Here is a 19,139-nt window from a genome sequence, read left to right as displayed (position 1 = left end):
TCTGACCACACCCCCATCTGCTACCTACATAAGCAGGGGTGGGGCCACACACTCATCTCCTTCTCAAATAATTTCACCACAAGGAAAGATCAAGGGCCGCAGTGGCGTCTAGACGCTGAGCATCACTAACACTATATTCATAACCTATCGTTCTATATCGTGTTAGCTTCCGCTCAGCGTCATTGTGCACAACAGGAGCTGAGCGGGAGCTTGAAGCTCGACAAATGTACCCCGCTGAGGCCCCCCACAACCATCAGAACCGGGGAGGACCGAGCCCCCCGACCCTCCCTAATGGAGGATACCCTCCCTACTGGAGGACGGGAGGGAGACGGATCCGACCGTGCGAAGAGGAACTTGAGCAACTCAACGCACAGGGTGAGCAGACCGTGGTTTGACCCCACGACTACGCACACGCACAACCTGCATGCCACCAGGGAACGAACGAAAGGAACAAACCTCGTTACCGCCCCCAAAATCACGGGGTCAAGAGCAAACTCAACCCTGTGGCAAGGCCGTAGCAGCGGAGCGCGAAGGAAGACCCAGATCCAGAAGGGACTGGAGCCCCCCGGAAAAAGGGGGCCCGGAGAGGTCAACGACGCCACAGCAAGACCTCACCAGGCGGTCACTAGTGACACTGCCCCCCACATTGCCAGCGTATTCGGACAGGGCCCATCCAAGAGCGGGCCCTTCCCCCCACTAGCACGCCGCCTGGCACACTGACCCTGGCATACTCAGCCAGTCAGCACGGCTGTGACTCGAAGCACTCAAGAGGCTACACTACAGCGGGAGCAGGCAGCGCACCGGGGAGACGACCTCCAGAAGAGGTCGATCCCTCAATCCAGGCAGCAGGCACTTGACCAGAGCCTGGAGCACTGCGGATGAGACAGGCGCCAAAGGGGTCAACCGAAAACAGCACCCCGGCGGAAGGGGCGTATGCTGGCATTGTTGCGCACCATGACAAAGCCTCCACCAAAAAACCCAGACTCTCCAGAGGGGCCGAGGCAAAGAAGGCTGACACGATTGGCAGACGTCATGAACGTGCAGGGGCACACTCAACCGGGTAACCCGAGAGTTGACTCCGCTCCAACACACCAGGGAATCAACCACCCTCTTGGTACCACATGCGGTGGTTGTTCCTATAACCCCTCAAGAAAAAACTCCAAAACACACCTGCGGGTATACACTGGCTATACCACAGTACAAGTGTTTCAGTTTTCAAAAAGGGGTTATCTCAGGCCTACGGGTCGACGAAAACGACTTCGGACCGGGCCCGGCGGACCGGGACCGTCGGGACGTACACATCCGGGACGTACACATCCCCACTCCAGGAGAGGGGGTAGGTACGCGTGTCGATCTAAACATTATAGAGAGCGCCACCCAGACGGTCCCATTTGTACCGCGCTCAGTGGCCCACCCCAAGGGCGTGAGACCCCTCTACATATGTTTTGATCTATTCCGTTAACATCCCCCAGATATGAACGAGAATTCGTCGAGACAAACCTAGTAAACTGGCGCTCGGAAGAGACAAACTCCATCCCAGTTGCCCTATAAAAACGCTGTTTTAATGACGAGCAACCAAGGCGCACCAGCCTCATGCGTGATTCCTATCAGAAACACCCAGAGCCAGCACTATGTACGCGTCGAGACCCAAAACACATCAATGGATAGTCTAACAAGACACCAGATACCGTTCCTCCAAGCCGCCTGGGGAACGACAAGAAGCCGCTTTTTTAATAAAAAAAAATTCAGAAAAAGAAAAAATAATACGGACATGGGTCCCATGCGACGCGGCTGAGGAAAACACCACCCCGTAAACCACACTTCATAAGAGGGGACGGTGAGCGACGTACCCCTATGACGGGGGGAAACCCATGACTCAACAGACCTATAAGGCGAGGAGTCAGGGAAACCCTAAACAATACCCCGTCCACCTACTCCAAAAAGGAGAGGACGGGGAACCCCCAGAGAGACTTCCCACGCGAGCTGTATAGATTGAAAAGAAATATTGCAACATTGAGCTATGTAACACTTGGGTTAGGACTCTCCGAGGAGGAGGCTCTGAACCAATACACACTCAATAATCGAATTGAATAGAATACACATACAATAGAGCAGAACTCCTTTTTGAAGTTCTACTCACCTTGACAATCTGAGGAGGAGGCTCTGAAACTCTGAGGAGGCTCCCTCACTGGGAAGGAGGGTCCGAACTCACAGAAGGCACTTCTCCCTGAGGAGGAGCTTTGTGAGGAGGAGCTCTGACAACTCCCTGAAACAGATCCATAACATGAAACCCGAACAACTCACGGAAGTCTTACCAATAGAAATGCGCTCAGTGACGTACTCTATGGCGGGGGAATTTCCGCGGTGCACACGCCCAATCTTTCAGGGCGTGGGACCAGGAACCTCCCCCCCCCCTACCCTGTAATGTGCCGAACAGCAACGTGACAGGAACCCTGAAGGACAGGGGGTTTTAACCCCTGACCAATCAGAAAAGGGGAGGAAAGGTTTACCAGTTCACCCCTTTACGACCCCTCACCCCTGATACGATGTAATGACAAAGTAGAGCATGACCCAGTCATAGCATGCTACATGAAGCATCTAACAGCTTCACATAGCTCATGTGCTAACCTGCTATCTGATTTTTACTAAGGAAAAAACACAGAACAGAGAGGGCCCCTTTAAGAGCCCCGGTACCAGACTTACACATGTGCTTCTGTGGGCCAAACCTAACCCAGTTGTAGATCTCAACGACACACACAACCCTTCATCACAACAAAAAATGGCAAAAGTACACTCTTACTACAGAGGAACGCCGTTTTTCATAACGAGAGAGACATAAGTCCTTGATTACGTATTGGCCACAGGCCTTGCTAAGCACACATGATAGTGACCAAACAACCTTTTCCCTAGGAAAATAATCGTTTCTCAAGCGGAAGCACAACCCCAGCAACTTAAGCTGAGGGTTACATTGTATCCCCACAAACACAGTGACACAATATATTGTAAACAAACATGTCTGAGAGGAGGGGGGGAAGCCCCAGGGAAACCGGGGGGGTCACCCCTCCTACCTTACCCTTGATACGACCAGGTTGAACAGGTACTCCTGTTAATATGTGAACATGCTGTTCATTGTCATCACAGGCTGAGAAAAGGATTCATTCCTCAATCACATGTCACTAAGCATAGCTTCACAGGTTAATTAACCCACTTAGTTGTGAGTTCACCCACGTTACAAACGTTACATGAACACACATGTTCTCATCACAACTAACCAGTTCATTTTTACACATGTAAAAAACAACGCCGATTTTCAATGGAGAGAGAAGCTATACCAGTGACAAGACAATTCACACACAACACGCGTCATATCCTCAATGTATTGCATCAACACACGTTTTGGAAACATCGTTATTACAAAACATTTAGAAGGGAAGGAAAGAAGAAGTGTTTAAAGTCTGGTCAGGACTCCTACCTCCACCCTGAGCGCAGGCCGAGAGGACTGCAACACTGGTTAACGGGACACCGAAGTCGAACCCGGCATCTCCTGCGTTGGTGACGAGGGTAATGTCCGCTACGCCACCCAGCCGCCGTTCTCCATGTTGACGAAGTCCTCGCTGGCATGGCACCCGGGTGTAGGGTCGACTAACATCCTCTGTCAAAGATGACGTCGTAGTCAGAGTGTTTAAGGCATGATATAGTCACAGTAACGTTCAACAGTGTAGCATTAAGCTAACAGCCGCCCGACTGATAGCAACAAGCTAACGTTTCCTAGCCTAGTGAACGCAACGAGCTAGCGCCGCAGCTAACATCTGACTGGCTAACAGTAGGCCACAAACTAGCACGCCAGCTAAGCAGCTATCACCTGAACTGTACACAACGACATAACAAGCCACACTTCAGACAGGCCGCCACCTGAGTCCCTCCTCATCCTAAGAGAGAAGAGAAAAAGAAATGTCAAACACAGTTTTCAACAGTGATTTACCAGACATACAGCGGAGTCGGCTCAATTCCCATACGGGCTGCAGCCGACTTGAGCATGGAACTACCGATAAAGAAGATCCATGCCCACATTTCCTCGTGCTTTAGGGTGTACTTCCACATTCATGTGAAAGATGGGGCCTGCACGGGACAGAGAAGCATCCGCTTGTCCAGAGAATCCCGGGTTCAACCAGGTCTCGGTCGCGGCCCACTAGTTTGACCATCATGGGCATCAGACCAAGATTTTCCGTCCGCCGCCTAAGAAGCCGAGCAGAGGACCTCAATCTGGGGCCGGCCTTCGTAAAATTGTCAGCTACCCCCATAGCACTAGCAGACAACTAGTGCTCGCAAGCAAAACATTACTCACCCAGCTCGGAAGCAACCAGTTTCTCACAACAGCCGGTGCCTCCCACAGTCCAGCTGTATGACCGGAGGTTCAATACCTAACCAGCCGCAGCAAGGAGGACTGCAGGTGGGGAGTATATCAGCGACGCAAGCCCCTAATACGAAAAAGCCGGTGGAGGTCAGAATGATCATCATCTTCCAGACACTCCAGTGACGAAGACATTATCGCCGTATTTTCTCGAAATAGTGAGAGAGAAAATAAAGATATAACGTCTCTCCTTGTTCTTCCTTTCTTCAGATAAATACTTTCTCCATTTCAAGTGATTGGTATACAGGCACTCTCTTGGGGTGAACTTTGAGAAGGAGATGAGTGTGTGGCCCCACCCCTGCTTATGTAGGTAGCAGATGGGGGTGTGGTCAGACGGATGTTGGTATGTAAAGGTACATTGTGAAGTTTTTATTCAGTGCATATACACTGGAGCGAGATATGTGCAGAATGACGCTGAGCGAAAGCTAACACGATATAGAACTACTACTGTCGTGTCCATAAGTTCCCTGGCAGAATACTTTGTTTGTGAGGACAAAAGTACACAAAGAGGAGAGAACCATTTTAAATCAAGGCATGTAAAACTCTGAATCTGAATCTGAATCTGAATGTAGAGGAGTTTCGGGAATGGCTGGCAAGCTAGCTAGCTACTAACGTTATGTAAAAAACAATAACGTTATAAACTATACACAATATGTACAACGAAACAATGATTTACATTAGTATTTAAGTGATTTAATATTCAGCGAATACAAATAATGATAACGTGGTTGTTCATCTTCATCTGATTAATGGCTATGATCACCAGAGAGATACTAGCCACAGATTCAGGGTCAGTTATTTTCCCATTGTACGAATTGTTAAACTTATGGAATGTAAGGGTAATCTGATCCTAGGTCTGCGAGGGGCCAGGGCCCTCATTCATCAACGTGGACGTAGAACATGTTCTATTTCCACACGTAAGCACAGAATGTAGAATCAGTGTACGCACAGGAAAATCGGGATTCACCACACGTGCGTACGCAGGTTCTACGCACACCTGTCATGATGAATATGACTTTGATCCTACGTTTGAGCTCGTGCACTGTTTTAAGTATTTGCATACCAGAACCGCCCCGATTAACCATATACGGTAATGGTATACCCCCATGAAATGTGGAAAAATGGACTAAGCCGAGGGAAGCGTGTTATGAGAACGGTGATGTCGGATATGATATCTATTAACCATTGCTGCCTGGGCAGCGCAAACACTAATAAAGACCGCGCTGGAATATGACTGCCTTTTCCCGTGTTGTTTGATTAATACCCAGGGATTAAAGTTCTCCTCAATTTTATTCCAAATCGCGATGGATCTCCCGTCAATTTTCTACCTGCTGCATATGATTTCTAGAGGCATACTACAATCTATTTTGATGTCAGTATTGGGTAGCCTATATAAACAATAATACGAGAGCATATACAAGAACAATGAATCTCACTGCATGTATGATGTAGCCTGCCTTTCAATACATGAACTTGAATTCCATCATGTTTGTGTGCGGGACTCACAAGGCTGTTGTCACAATGGGTGGTACCGGTACAGTAATAATAACAGTCCACACAATATCACGATGGACCATGCCATAGCCTATGTTCTATTAGGACATGATCTGTGACGACAAATGTTCTAGAATGTTTGATTAAGATATCATACTCTGACAGCATGCCTATGATCAACAAAAACGCGAACTTGAATCCCATCATATACATAGTCTGTCCACTATCTGGTGTCATTGCTATGCGTTTTCTATTCTTTCTTATGCAGTAAAAAGTGGGAAGAACACTATATCGTGGGTGTTCATATGACTCTGCTTACAGCTTCGAAACTCCACTTGTTTCGTTTAACGTAAAGCCTTTTAAATATAATCAAAACGTTCCCGTGTTTCTGCGGTCTGTGCGCAAAATAATAACGAGTTGAGATACGCGGAGCGCAGTCAGTCAGTAGCCTACACCCCGTATATTCCGATAACGCTATATAAACCATGCTGCATTCATTCTGAGAGAAAGATCTATTATTCCAAATGCTATTTATAGGGTTTTGACCATAATTACACTACTGTTGCTATTTTACAATGAACTATAATGAATTACGGTTCATACTGAGCTGACGCCCAGTGGTAGAATATCGTTACTACGCATAAGCACTCCTCAGTTCTGCATTAGTTTCAAGGCGGAAATAAAGACACTGGCGCGTGTTCTGTATGACCCCCGTGATTCATTATAGTTCATTGTGAAATAGCGATATTAGTGTAATTATTGTCAAACCCTAAATAGCATGTGGAATAGGTCTTTCTCTCCGAATGAATGCAGGTTTATATATATAGCGTTATGGGGTGCACTGACTGCGCTCGCAGGAACTGTTTTCAGAGATAGCATCAGATAGGGATGAATGAGGGGCAGTCTAATTGCAGAGAGAACATAATATTAACTAGAGTCCACTACCCGAGACACCTCCTTCATTTGTACCGCAATTTGGGACCCAAATTGGAGCTACGAGCTTAAAAGCTTTTCCGTGCTTATTTGATCAAGGTCCAGCTGCAGAGCCGGAGAGACAGACAGCAGAGAGACAGACAGACAGACAGATAGACACTGTTCCACAGTGTGTGTGTGTGTGACCACTAGTCTCCTAGTAGAGACCCCCCCTCTGGACCACCTCCCAGTAGATACCCCCCCCTCTGGACCACCTCCTAGTAGAGACAAGTTTTCTGAAATTTATGTTTATATATGCAAATGAGGCACTTCCCCATTAAATATGTGGACATTTATGGATGCAATAAGGCAAAATGAAGTAAAATGAACAACTAAATGTGTGTTATTGACGTTTTATTGTCACTAGTTTCATAGAAGACATGTTTAGGAAGCAAAATAACAGAATCTCAAAATCAACAAAAAAGGTATATTTGCCTATTCACCTGCAGTGTCTCGCCTTAATCCTCATCTTCGTCTTCTTCCTAGAGAAGTCCCTACTAGGAGGTGGTCCAGAGGGGGGGGGGGGGGGGGGGGGCTGAGTCTCTACTATTAGACTAGTAGTCACACACACACGCACGCACACACACACACACACACACACACACACACACACACACACACACACACACACACACACACACTGTGGAACAGTGTCTGTCTGTCTGTCTGTCTGTCTCTCTGCTGTCTGTCTCTCTGCTGTCTCTCTCAAAATAGTATTAAGTGCTATCTTGGCCCTGAGAGTTGCTCTCCGGCTCTGCAGCTGGACCCTCTCAAATCAGCACGAAAAAAGCTATAAGCTTATAAAACGATTTAATATGCTAAACTTCGTTTTAAATTCCTTAATTCACTTTTGTTTATTTCATAAAGATTTTCCCGACATAATGATACCTTCCCCGACCAGATCCGTGACTCTGTTGCGATACAGATGAATTATCTACTCAGAAAGCTTATAAAACAATTTAATATGCTAAACTTTGTTTTTAAATTCTTTAATTCACTTTTGTTTATTTCATAAGGATTTTCCCGACATAATGATACCTGCCCCGACCAGATCCGTGACTCTGTTGCGATACAGATGAATTATCTACTCAGAATAGTATTATAAAGTGGCTATCTTTTATGCTGTAGATCACTGCTGGTATGCAGAACCTTTATTTCAGCGGGGACTGTAGTATTTATTTGACGTTACTGTACAATATATGTGTATTAAAAGACGGAGCTGTCTTTTATTGTATTATAATAATTATTAATATTAAAAATAGATTAAGAAAGGCATTCTTATTCCAGCACGCATTAATGACACTAACGGGCAACGGCAAAACAGTGGTTAATGGTCTTTATTAGTGTTTGCGGTGTCCAGGCAGCAATGGTCTTTTAGGAAGTTATATTTCGTATTGCATCGCGTCCCGCTCTGAGCCTTACGAGATACTCCTATCTCCTGTGATACCTAATGTATCTCCCACGAACAAAAACACATGCACCCCACCTGTATGGGGCCCCGCCCCTTATGGTGGCCCCGCCCATATAACCATGACCCTGGTCATGAAACACCCTTCCTCTATTTTCGTCCCAGCGTATTGGATGCGTGCACCATACGAGCTAGCGGAATGAAAAGATTAAGGAAGATTAATAATGTTGGAAGCTTACCGGAGGTTGCTGGCCCCTGGCATCTTCGACGCATGTTTTCGGCGACACGACGGGCCTGTGATGTTCCTCGTTTGATGACTGCACATCGAGGTTCAGCTGTACAAGGCTGGCTGTCGGGCCAGCTTGTACTCAGGTAGGCCCTGTGTCTTCAGGCATGGGTATTAGTGTTAGTAATGCTGGTTTGTGTTGTTAACACAACCTTGTTGTGTGTTGGCGCCAGGGGCAAGATGGTTTGGTGAACGTTCTCTGCAGGGAACGGTTTCCAAGCTGTCTTGGGCGTGCTGCTAAAACATCTAAAGCTATGCTAACATGCTATCGCTACTGCCGCATGCTATCACTACTGCTATTTGCTATGCTGTTTTAATGTCTCCGCCGTGAGATGTTGTCACTCTCCCGCCTCTTGCCCGGTTCATCAATGAAGGTCAGTCGGTAGCTGTTGTGGGGTTTTGAGTTCTATTTACCTTTTTCGGGTAAATGGGTTGACAACGGGGTAGGTCGTGGCTAGGTTCTAGCCAGGTATTACCTTGTGTTCCGGCGGGGTTTGTTGAACGGTGTTCCCATCTGGGTTGGCGTCGGGTAGTGGGGCTATGGGTCCAGCCGACATGGTAAACATGTTGCGTGTCTGTGCACAGGCAATTGTTGTCTTGGGTTCCACATTGCCTGGCGTTAGGCTGCAGTAGTATAAGGGCAGGGCCGCTTGGGAGAAATGTGAGGCCCTGTGCGTTTTTAGACGCGAGGGCCCCCATTAGGGCTGGGCGATATGGCCTAAATATGATATCACGATATTTTCTGACCTTTCGGCGATACACGATACGCATCACGATGTTTTTCTTTTTTTCCCCAAACAATTCATTATGAGGCTTACCAAGACAGTATTTGAGTTTGCAAGCTAACATTAAAGACAAAATAAAATACCCATGCATTTAGCATTTTTATATTATATATTAGATTTAGATTATTGGATTATTAGATTATATATTGCATATATTTAGCAATGAGATATTATATGATTTAGATATGAAATATGATGAATTGAAAATGGGGGACCCTGATGTAAACAAGACGAAAGTCTTTCGCTGGTCTGCATCCCCTTAACAATTGTATGTATTGAGCTGTACTGTACCCATTCTGCAATATGTTAATAAAGTTTTAAATCAATCAATAGGATTTTAGCATTTTTATGAGACTACTGTATATTTGTATGTCTCTAAATGTTTTGATGAATTGAAAATGGAGGACCCTTATGTAAAAAAGCCGAAAGTCTTTTTCTGGTCTTCATCCTCCAGTCAGTCCACTGTTGTTGTATTGAGCTGTACTGTATTGTACCCAATCTGCAATCGTTAATAACGTTTTCATTCATTCAATCATTCGCTTGTACCCGCCCTGCTGTTCTTAGCACCAATCGGCAAGCAGCGCTATTCTTTTTTTACTTCCTGAATGCCCTCCTTGATTTTAACGAGAGCTCAGCTCAACGACAACAACAGCTCACCGCAGCCGACGAGTGATTACTAGCGCACCGCAGCATGACAACGAGGCATAATGATTTTACTGCAACAAATGTTATAATAAAAGCCTTTCCATACATCTGTCTGATTGAAAACTTTATTAACAGACCGCAGAATGGGCACGCACAACTCGGCACGGACTGAGATATGAACAGTAACGCTTGCTATCTATGTCGTCATCGGACGTTGCTATGTTTGGGTAAATACGCTGATGTGTAACTATATAACGTGTAACTATATAATGTTGATGCCACAAAACGAATGCCTTTGTTAATCATAAGTACTAACTAACTTTGATGCAGTAGTGTGTGTGTGGGAGCGGCGTTGTTCAAAAGTTTGAACGGGGTGGACCAGATTGACGCGACACAATCCTCTTGGGCAAAACATCACGATATCCACGATACGTTAAAAAAGTGTATCGTTAATGAACTGTACCCGATATTTATATAATATCGTCATATCGCCCAGCCCTAGCCCCCATCTCCTGGGGCGGCCCTGTGTAGGGGGCTATTGTTTCATTTTGTCACTCTGCTATGAGAAGGTCTGTCTTGCTACAGCTTTCTCTCCTCTCAAACCATTCATACTGACGGTCAATCGGTATACTGGGGGAGTAGTGCGGGGGGGGGGCTTTGTTTACCTTTTTTGGTAAATGGGCTAAACTAGGGCTGGTGTTCTGTTGTGAATATTTTGAATGAAGACGGGTCTGGTCCGTCTCCCCTTAAACTTTGTGTGTATGGGTTTGCTCATTCTACAGTTTTTGTGGTTTAGCTCTTTTATTCATTTAACCTTTTCATGGTCCACACCACAGTGGAGGGTGCTGTTTGCAATCACCACTGGTACTCCATGTTAACGTCAGTCCTTTGTTTTTGATATATTGAAACAATGCCCCGCCCGGCCGACACCATGGGTCGGCCTGGCGAGTGGCTGGTGGGCTGTTAAGGCTTGTACCGCCACGGTATGGAATTGGCAACGATTAGAACTGTGTTCGAATTGGTGTTTTTTCTATTAAAGAAATGGTGTCTGGTGGAGGGGCCTTGAGGGCCGGCCGACGTCGACACATCGCGCAAGGTTGTTGACGTTATTAGCTTTGACCCAGCCGCAAGCTATAACCGCTCAGGGTTCCCCTCTCCGCAGGGGATTTTGGTCTTCTGCTGGAGCGCGGGCGGTATTGTCCTAGGCCCTACACCGCCTCACACCGCGCAGCCAGAAGAAGAGAGAGCACGGCCTCGTCAGCGGCGATGACGGGGCCCTCGACAGGCGGCCATGTTTCCCCCGCCAGTGGTGCCCTGGTTGGAGAATCGACAGGGTATCGCGAGGCCGACAGTCTTGGCGGCCGAGGGATCGGCCATTTTGGGTGATTTCGGTGTTGGTAAACCACTCCGTCGTCATTTTGCCGCGAGCAGCCCGCTCCCCGTTCAATCCTCTCTCTGGTACCCCCAGAAGCGGGGCTCTGAGCGTTCTCTTTTGGCTGCGGGCCGCGAACCTTCTTGAAGCGTATGCGGCCCCATTCTTCGCTTCTCATGGAGACAGGGGCTGACACCCAGTTGATGGCTGAGCCTGGGTCTGTCCGTGAGAATGTTGTGCTGTCAAGCGGCTCCCACACCTTGAACTGTGTTGGTTGAGCCTGGTGTTACGTCTGTCAACTTAAGTGTTGTCAGCAGGGGGGCTCGAAACCTTTTGAGGCACACAGTGCGGGCTTCCCCGGCCTCGCCTTCGCCAGGCCAGGTATCATGTTGGTGCTCCCACTCCTGGAATATTGGCAAGTGGTCGCAGCTCACATGGTTTGGGGTGGTAGTGATATCACTGCAGGGCTACGGTGTGTAGGAACCCATGGGGGCCTTACACCTTGCATGTCCGGCTGCAGAACAACTCCTTCAGCATGTTCTGGAGGGGTGTTCAGTGGGGGGGCTTTTTTGATCGGAAGCCCCCCGTATCAGACAGGCCCTTTTTCTGTCGGGGTTCCCCCTTGGGTGCGATTGCCTCGTGGGTGGTGTCAGGGTCAGGTGTTCCGACACGGAACGCGCTCCTCGCACGATTCCAGGGTTGTCTTCGCACAGCGGGGGGGACCGGGCCAACTATCTACAGTTCCTGGCGGACCTGCGCCACGTGACGGCGGGTGCGTTGGGAGTGTCGTCACATATGACTACGGCAGTACCATATGTCGAGGTAGATGGAGAGAATGGGAGGCGGGGACTTGTGTTTACACAACCCCACCCGTTTTCAGGTTTGGTACAGACCCTGTTGTCGGGGTCTCCAGCAGGGACAGCTCTGGTCGACGAGATCCAATCTCTGTGGACGAAGCAAGCCATCGTCGTGGCGTTCTCCTCCCGGTGTTCTCTGCCCGAGAAGTCGGGAGGGAGGGGTGTAAGACCCAGGCTGGACCTGTCCCATGGGAAGGTTCAGCATTTTTTGGATCGTCTCCTACCTGTTGAACACTGTCAGGTGGGGGTCTGGTTCTCCTCCATAGACCTGTAGGATGCGTATGCGCATCCCCGATCTTCCATCCTAGGGCTTACCTACGCTTCCTTTGCAGGGTTGGCGTATGAGTACCAGAGGCTGCCGTTCGGTTTTCTCTGGCTCCCCGCATCTTCACCAAGTGCGTGGAGGCCGCACTGGGGCCTCTGCGTCATCCGGGGTTACGGAGTGTTCTGCCCTGATGACGTTCTGGTCCTTCGCGGTCAATGTGGATCGTCAGGTCTCGTACCAGGCAGGTCTCTACCAGCCTGGGGTTGCTGTAGACTGGATGTAGAGTATTCCTCTTCCCAGTCAACGGTTGGAGGGCTATGGGCATCCATCTCAGAGCGTGTTGTCAACACGCTCGGGAGGTTCCGTCCTAGGACGGTTACGGCGCTGTCTCACGTCGCGTTTTCACCGACGCCTCCCTCGCTGGTGATGCGTCGGGCCAACGCAGTAGGGGGCAGCTGGCAAACCATGCTGCCCGGTCTGCGCTACGTTCAATGTGTTGGTGTTGAAAGCGGTCCTTCTGGTCCACAAATGGTGTTGATCAGGACGGACGATACGACGTCAGTGTCGTGTATCAACAGACAGGGAGGAGTACGCTCCCCCTGTCTGCACCAGGCGGCGGGCGGCTGGCTATGGGCGTCCTCCATCTGCGCGGCCTAAGGGCTCCCCACATCCCCGGCAGGGAGAATGTGGGTGCAGGTGTACTGTCGCGGGGCGGCCCTCATCCTGACGGGTGAGGATTGCGTCTGGACATGGCCAGGCAGGTCTGGGACCGATGCCGTGCCGCCAGGGATTCTTCCCCATACATCTGTTAGGTCAGTTGTTGGGACGGGTACGTTGAGGGGCGCAGGTTCTTGATCCTGATGGTGTTACCATCTGGAATGCGCATGCTCCCTCCACTGTCGCGCTTACGCGGGCAGATGACGTATGTTCCAAGTGTGGTGTAAGGCGGGGGGCCAGGACTCAGTCTCCTGCCCCCTGGTTGCTGTCCTTAGTTACCTCCAGTCTCTCCTTGATAGACTGTCGGCTTCGACGGTGAGGGTATATGCAGCAGCTATATCCTCCTATCATGAGGGGTTTGAGGGGATGTCTTGTTCAGCCACCCTCTTGTGAAGCGTTTCCTGCTTGGCGCTCGACGCGTTAAGCCGGTGCAACGCTCCTTGGCTCCGACTTGGGATCTTCAATTGGTCCTCGGTCGGTTGTCCTTGGCCCCGTTTGAGCCGCTCGAGCGGGCGCCGTTGGGACAGCTGTCCTTCAGGACCGCGTTCCTTCTGGCTGTCACTTCCGCTAAACGCGTAGGTGAGCTCTGTGCTCTCTCGGTACATCCAGAGTGCCTGTCTTTTCGGACCGATTGCGGTGTCACTCTGCGACCTAATCCTGCTTTCATGCCTAAGAATATCCGGAGTTCCTTCCGCTCCCGGGATATTGTGGTTCAGGCGTTTCGTCCTCCTCCTCACACTGGTGAGTTAGATGCGGGCCTTCACCTGTCATGTCCAGTCCGTGCTTGGGGATTTACCTCAGCCGTACTCAGGATTTCAGGGTTACCGACCAGCTTTTTGTCTGTTACGGTGGGGCTCGTGCTGGTAAGGCACTGTCGGAGCAGCGCCTGTCCCATTGGTTGTGCGAGGGTGTTACCCTCTGCTACACGCTGGCTGGGCAGGATCCCCCTGGGGGCGTCGGGCGCACTCCACTCGTGGGGTGGCTGCCTCTGCCGCTCTCCTGGGTGGGGCCTCGGTGGAGGCCATCTGTGCTGCAGCTTCATGGTCCTCCCCGGGCTCCTTTGTAAGGTTTTTCCTCATGGACATGACCGGGGGTTCTGTCTCCCAGGCGGTTCTGGGGTCTGTGGCCTTTCCTGCTTCCCGTCCTTTGGTCGGGTAGCAGGAGTGTATGGGTATGGGCCGCAGTGTGTTGAGTCACACGTGGTTCCGCCTGTACGGTGTGTTCAAGGGGTTCTGGCTCCCTCTTGTTCGCATTCAGGTGGAGTTGACTGCGCCCCCCCTTCGTTAGGAAGGATGGGGTGACAGGGCTCCCCGCACCCCTTGATGTGGGCTTACGGGTCCTCAGGGGGTACATCTGTCGGGTCTCGCGCCCGCTCTTCCCCATTATCTCGTAAGGCTCAGAGCGGGACGCGATGCAATACGAAATATAACGATAGGTTATGTAGATAACCTAGTTATATTAGTATTGGCTAAGCGTCCCGCTCTGCGCGCCCTGAGTTCCCTCTTGAGGGATCTTTTCCTGGGACGGGTTTTGGCGAGGAAGGGTGTTTCATGACCAGGGTCATGGTTATATGGGCGGGGCCACCATAAGGGGCGGGGTCCCATACAGGTGGGGTGCATGTGTTTTTGTTCGTGGGAGATACATTAGGTATCACAGGAGATAGGAGTATCTCGTAAGGCTCAGAGCGGGACGCTTAGCCAATACTAATATAACTAGGTTATCTACATAACCTATCGTTAATAGGTATAATATCCGACAGTGTACAACACCCTCGGTTTAGTCCATTCTTCCACATTTCATGGGGGTGTCCATTACCGTATATGGTTAATCGGGGCGGTTTTGGTATGCAAATACGTGAAAGTGTGCACGAGCCTCGGCGCAGGGCCAAGGTGAGATTCATCATGACAGGTGTGCGTAGAACCTGTGTACGCACGGTTGATGAATCCCGATTTTCCTGTGCGTACACTGATTCTACATTCTGTGCTTACGTGTGGAAATAGAACATATTCTACGCACACGTTGATGAATGAGGGCCCAGGAGTCTACGCTGTGGTGACGTCAGTCAGCAGCGCCAAAATGGCAGTGTAGTTTCCCTGTGAACGAAAACATAAACGTTGTTATTTTGCTACCTTTACGATTAATTGCGAATATTTTCATGTTGAGCTATAGATTGTGGATGAATACGCACAGAAAAGTACACCATACCAATTAGGGGTGGGAATCACCAGAGACCTCACGATACGATACTATTGCGATACTTGCGTCACGATACGATAGTATTGCGATACTAAATATATCGCGATACGCTGAGTATTGCGAGAAAAAAATATATATATTTTTTTATCAAATTTAATTTATTACCTTTTTTCAACTGCAAAGTAAAACTTTGTCAACATGTTTTATCTAATAAAATAAAGTTCAGTCTGTTCATCTCACTTCAATCATTTTTATTGCAGAACAAAGTATTTTCTCAAGCAGACAGATGTAAACACTGTAATCTGTTGCATGTACCTGACAAACTGAACTGTTTGTATTACAGTCATATTCCAACTAACTGAATGCACATGTGTGTGTGTGGACTACTGTACTATTACAGGTATTGAAATGAACAATGCAACTTCCTTATACAAAAAAAATTATAATAATTTTTTTTATGAATAATTAAATATCGATACTTGGCGTCCCTGTATCGATACAGTATCGCCATGCAAAGTATCGCGATACTACTACGTATTGATTTTTTTCCCCACCCCTAATGCCAATGTCCATGCTTTATTTGTTTTAAATGAGCCGATTTAGAAATGGGCAATGGGGAAATACATTAAGTGGAACAGAGGGTGGACGAGGAAAAAATGAAAATGACGTAACCACTACACCTCCCTATTGTCCTAGTCACTAGGACCTAGTGTGTGTGGGGGGAGGAAGAGGTGAGGGTAACACAAGCATTGGTTCTGAAAGCTAATAATGCATTACATCACACGCACGAGTGGGTTATGATAATTAGACCATGCCTAGGGGTGGTTGTTAGGCCCGAGGCGCAGCCGAGGGTCGTTAGACCCCCCTAGGCATGGTCTAATTCTCATAACCCACGACTGCACATGGTGTAATGGCTTTTATACAATGGCCGATGTCATCCAACCTTATTGCTATACAATAAACACACATTAATTGAAGATTTATTGACAAAACCATCCGCAGAGAAAGTAGTTCCCAAAAAAAAAAGAGAAGTTGCCTCCATGTGGAAGCAGCTCGGAAGTGCATCCAACTGTTCTCAGTAAGACACCCAACAAACTAACACATCCAACTGTCTCTCAACTAAGACATCCAACAAACTAACACATCCAACTGTCTTTCAACTAAGACATCCAACAAACTAACACATAATTTTTCTTTTTTTTACCTACTTTCTATAGAACTTCATTCTTAGATGCTTCTATAGAAAGTAGGTAAAACAATTAAAACGTTTTCTTTGCCCTATAGGGGAAAGAAAGAAGTTTTCTTTTCCCTATAGGAGGGATTTTTTTTTATATTTTTTTTAAACCTACTTTCTATAGAAGCAGCTGGGAGGTGCGCTGTTTTAAGTGAGCGTGGATTATTGAATTGATTGATTGATTGATTGCAAATTTTATTACTGTCCGCCTTGTTTCCAACTGGTTAAGCTTGGCGACTCTTTCGAAGTTGCCCTCTTTCGAAGTTGGTTCAGGTTAGAGTTTGGAATCAGGGCTGGTGGTCTATCGCCCTGCTCTAAAGACAAACTCTAACCTTAACACATCCACCGCCGGAAACGCTTTAAAACGTTATTGCCCGCCATGCTTTGACCGCCAGACCACGCTGTACAGCGATATTGAGATCAATATTTCATTTTTTCGACATGGCATTCATAATTAATATATACACCTCCGGCGCTGCAGCTGGACCCTACGGCTCAATACAACGACGGCTCAATACCGCCGCCTGGTGGATGGTCGGGCGAGTTACACTGGTAAACAGGATATGGCTGCTGTGCGTCGATTAAATTCATCCGGCCATCAGATATTGTCGCAAGGCTCCCGACAGACACTGTCGCTTTATAAACTTAATAATCGATATGATTTCTGCGTTTATTGCGACATACAAACCGGAAATGGACCTAGGCGATCAACGTCCTATACCTGGGATCTTTCACCGCCAGTCTCATTGACGCACGGTAAGAGGACGCTGGCGCTATTTTCAGCCCAATTGTTTATTCATTTCACTGCAAACCGATCTGATCAATATATCACCCATACTACATAAAGCATTTACTGACGATCACGGAATTATAAACGAACCCCCCCCCCCTTTCATCCGCGCATGATGACGCATAACGTATAAGATCATATACAGTTGAATTTTTTTATATAGCGTGTATCGGGAATAAAAGGCAATTGATCATCTATATATGCGTTTATGCCTATAACTCACGTTCTATGAATTACTGCATAAAACGAAAAAAACATACTTATATTCTAGAAGGTATTTTTGTACGAATATATGAATGAAAAAGTATAACGTTCCTACATCCTGAATGATAGATAATCGATGTTGAATGGGCCATAGTAATGTCAATTTAGCAATGCAATTTAAAAAGTTATAGCCCTGCAAAGAAGGTGAACATCTCCATAGGCTTAGAGTGGTGGCAGACTGGCTATATTGATGGATATAACCAGTGGCAGGGAATGTGTTAACCAACTTCGAAAGAGAGCGACTTCGAAAGAGTCGCCAAGCTTAACCAGTTGGAAACAAGGCGGCCAGTAATAAAATTTGCAATCAATCAATCAATCAATTCAATAATCCACGCTCACTTAAAACAGCGCACCTCCCAGCTGCTTCTATAGAAAGTAGGTAAAAAAATGTAATTAAAGAAATTTGCAATTAATCAATCAATCAATTTGCGCAATTTTTATTTTGTTCCACAATGACTCGTGACCCACTAATTACATAATCCAACATTGTGTAAGAAACTAACACATTCGCCGTGAGTAGGGATGTCCTGATCACGTTTTTTTGCTCTCGATCCGATCCCGATCATGTGATTTTGAGTATCTACCGATACCGATATTTCCCGATCCGATAATTATTATTATAATTTTTTTTTAACTTTTGACCATGTTCACGTCTTAAACTCATACTGAGGCCTTAGTTTTGGTTTTAAATTGCATACCATCATTCATTTATTTATTGTCACACAGAGCAGAAGAATTTTGCCAAAACAAACCAATAGTATCAAGCTGCAGAACGGCAGACCAGCCACTCTCTCAGACCCAAACGCATTTCTTTTGATTTAATTATACATCAAATGATTTATGAAGTTAACTTTTCACCTGGATAACGTCAACATTCAGGGTGAATGTAATGTGAGAAATTGGGATAAAAAAAATTAAAAATCTATTTGGGTCTGAGAGTGTGGCTGGTCTGCCGTTCTGAAGCTGGATACTATTGGTTTGTTTTGGCAAAATTCTTCTGCTCTGTGTGACAATAAATAAATGAATGATGATATGCAATTTAAAACCAAAACTAAGGCCTCAGTATGAGTTTAAGACGTGAACATGGTCATGTTTGTTGAATAAAAAAAAAAGAAAAAGAAAAAGAAATGCATTTTTAATTTTTTTTCGGTCCCGATCTTCGGAAAATCACGCGATCGGCCCCGATCCCGATCACGTGATCGGATCGGGACATCCCTAGCCGTGACAGAATCGTTTTTGATTTAGTCTTTATGACCCTATCAACATATCCATTCGTAACGTTTACTGTCCGCCATCTTGCTTGCATTTCTAAAAACTCGCACGGCGGAGTGATAGTAATTCGGTTGTGGGCGGGTCCTGGGACCAAGAGTGTGGGGTTGTGACAAATAACCCACGTGTAACTTGACTGTTTCAGCCAATCAGAATCGAGAAATGTCCATGCCA

This window comes from Notolepis coatsorum (assembly GCF_963971535.1).
Source record: "Notolepis coatsorum genome assembly, chromosome: 7".
NCBI classification, from domain to species: Eukaryota; Metazoa; Chordata; class Actinopteri; order Aulopiformes; family Paralepididae; genus Notolepis; species Notolepis coatsorum.
The sequence above is the reverse complement of the archived record's forward strand: the minus strand, read 5'-3'. Positions refer to the sequence as shown.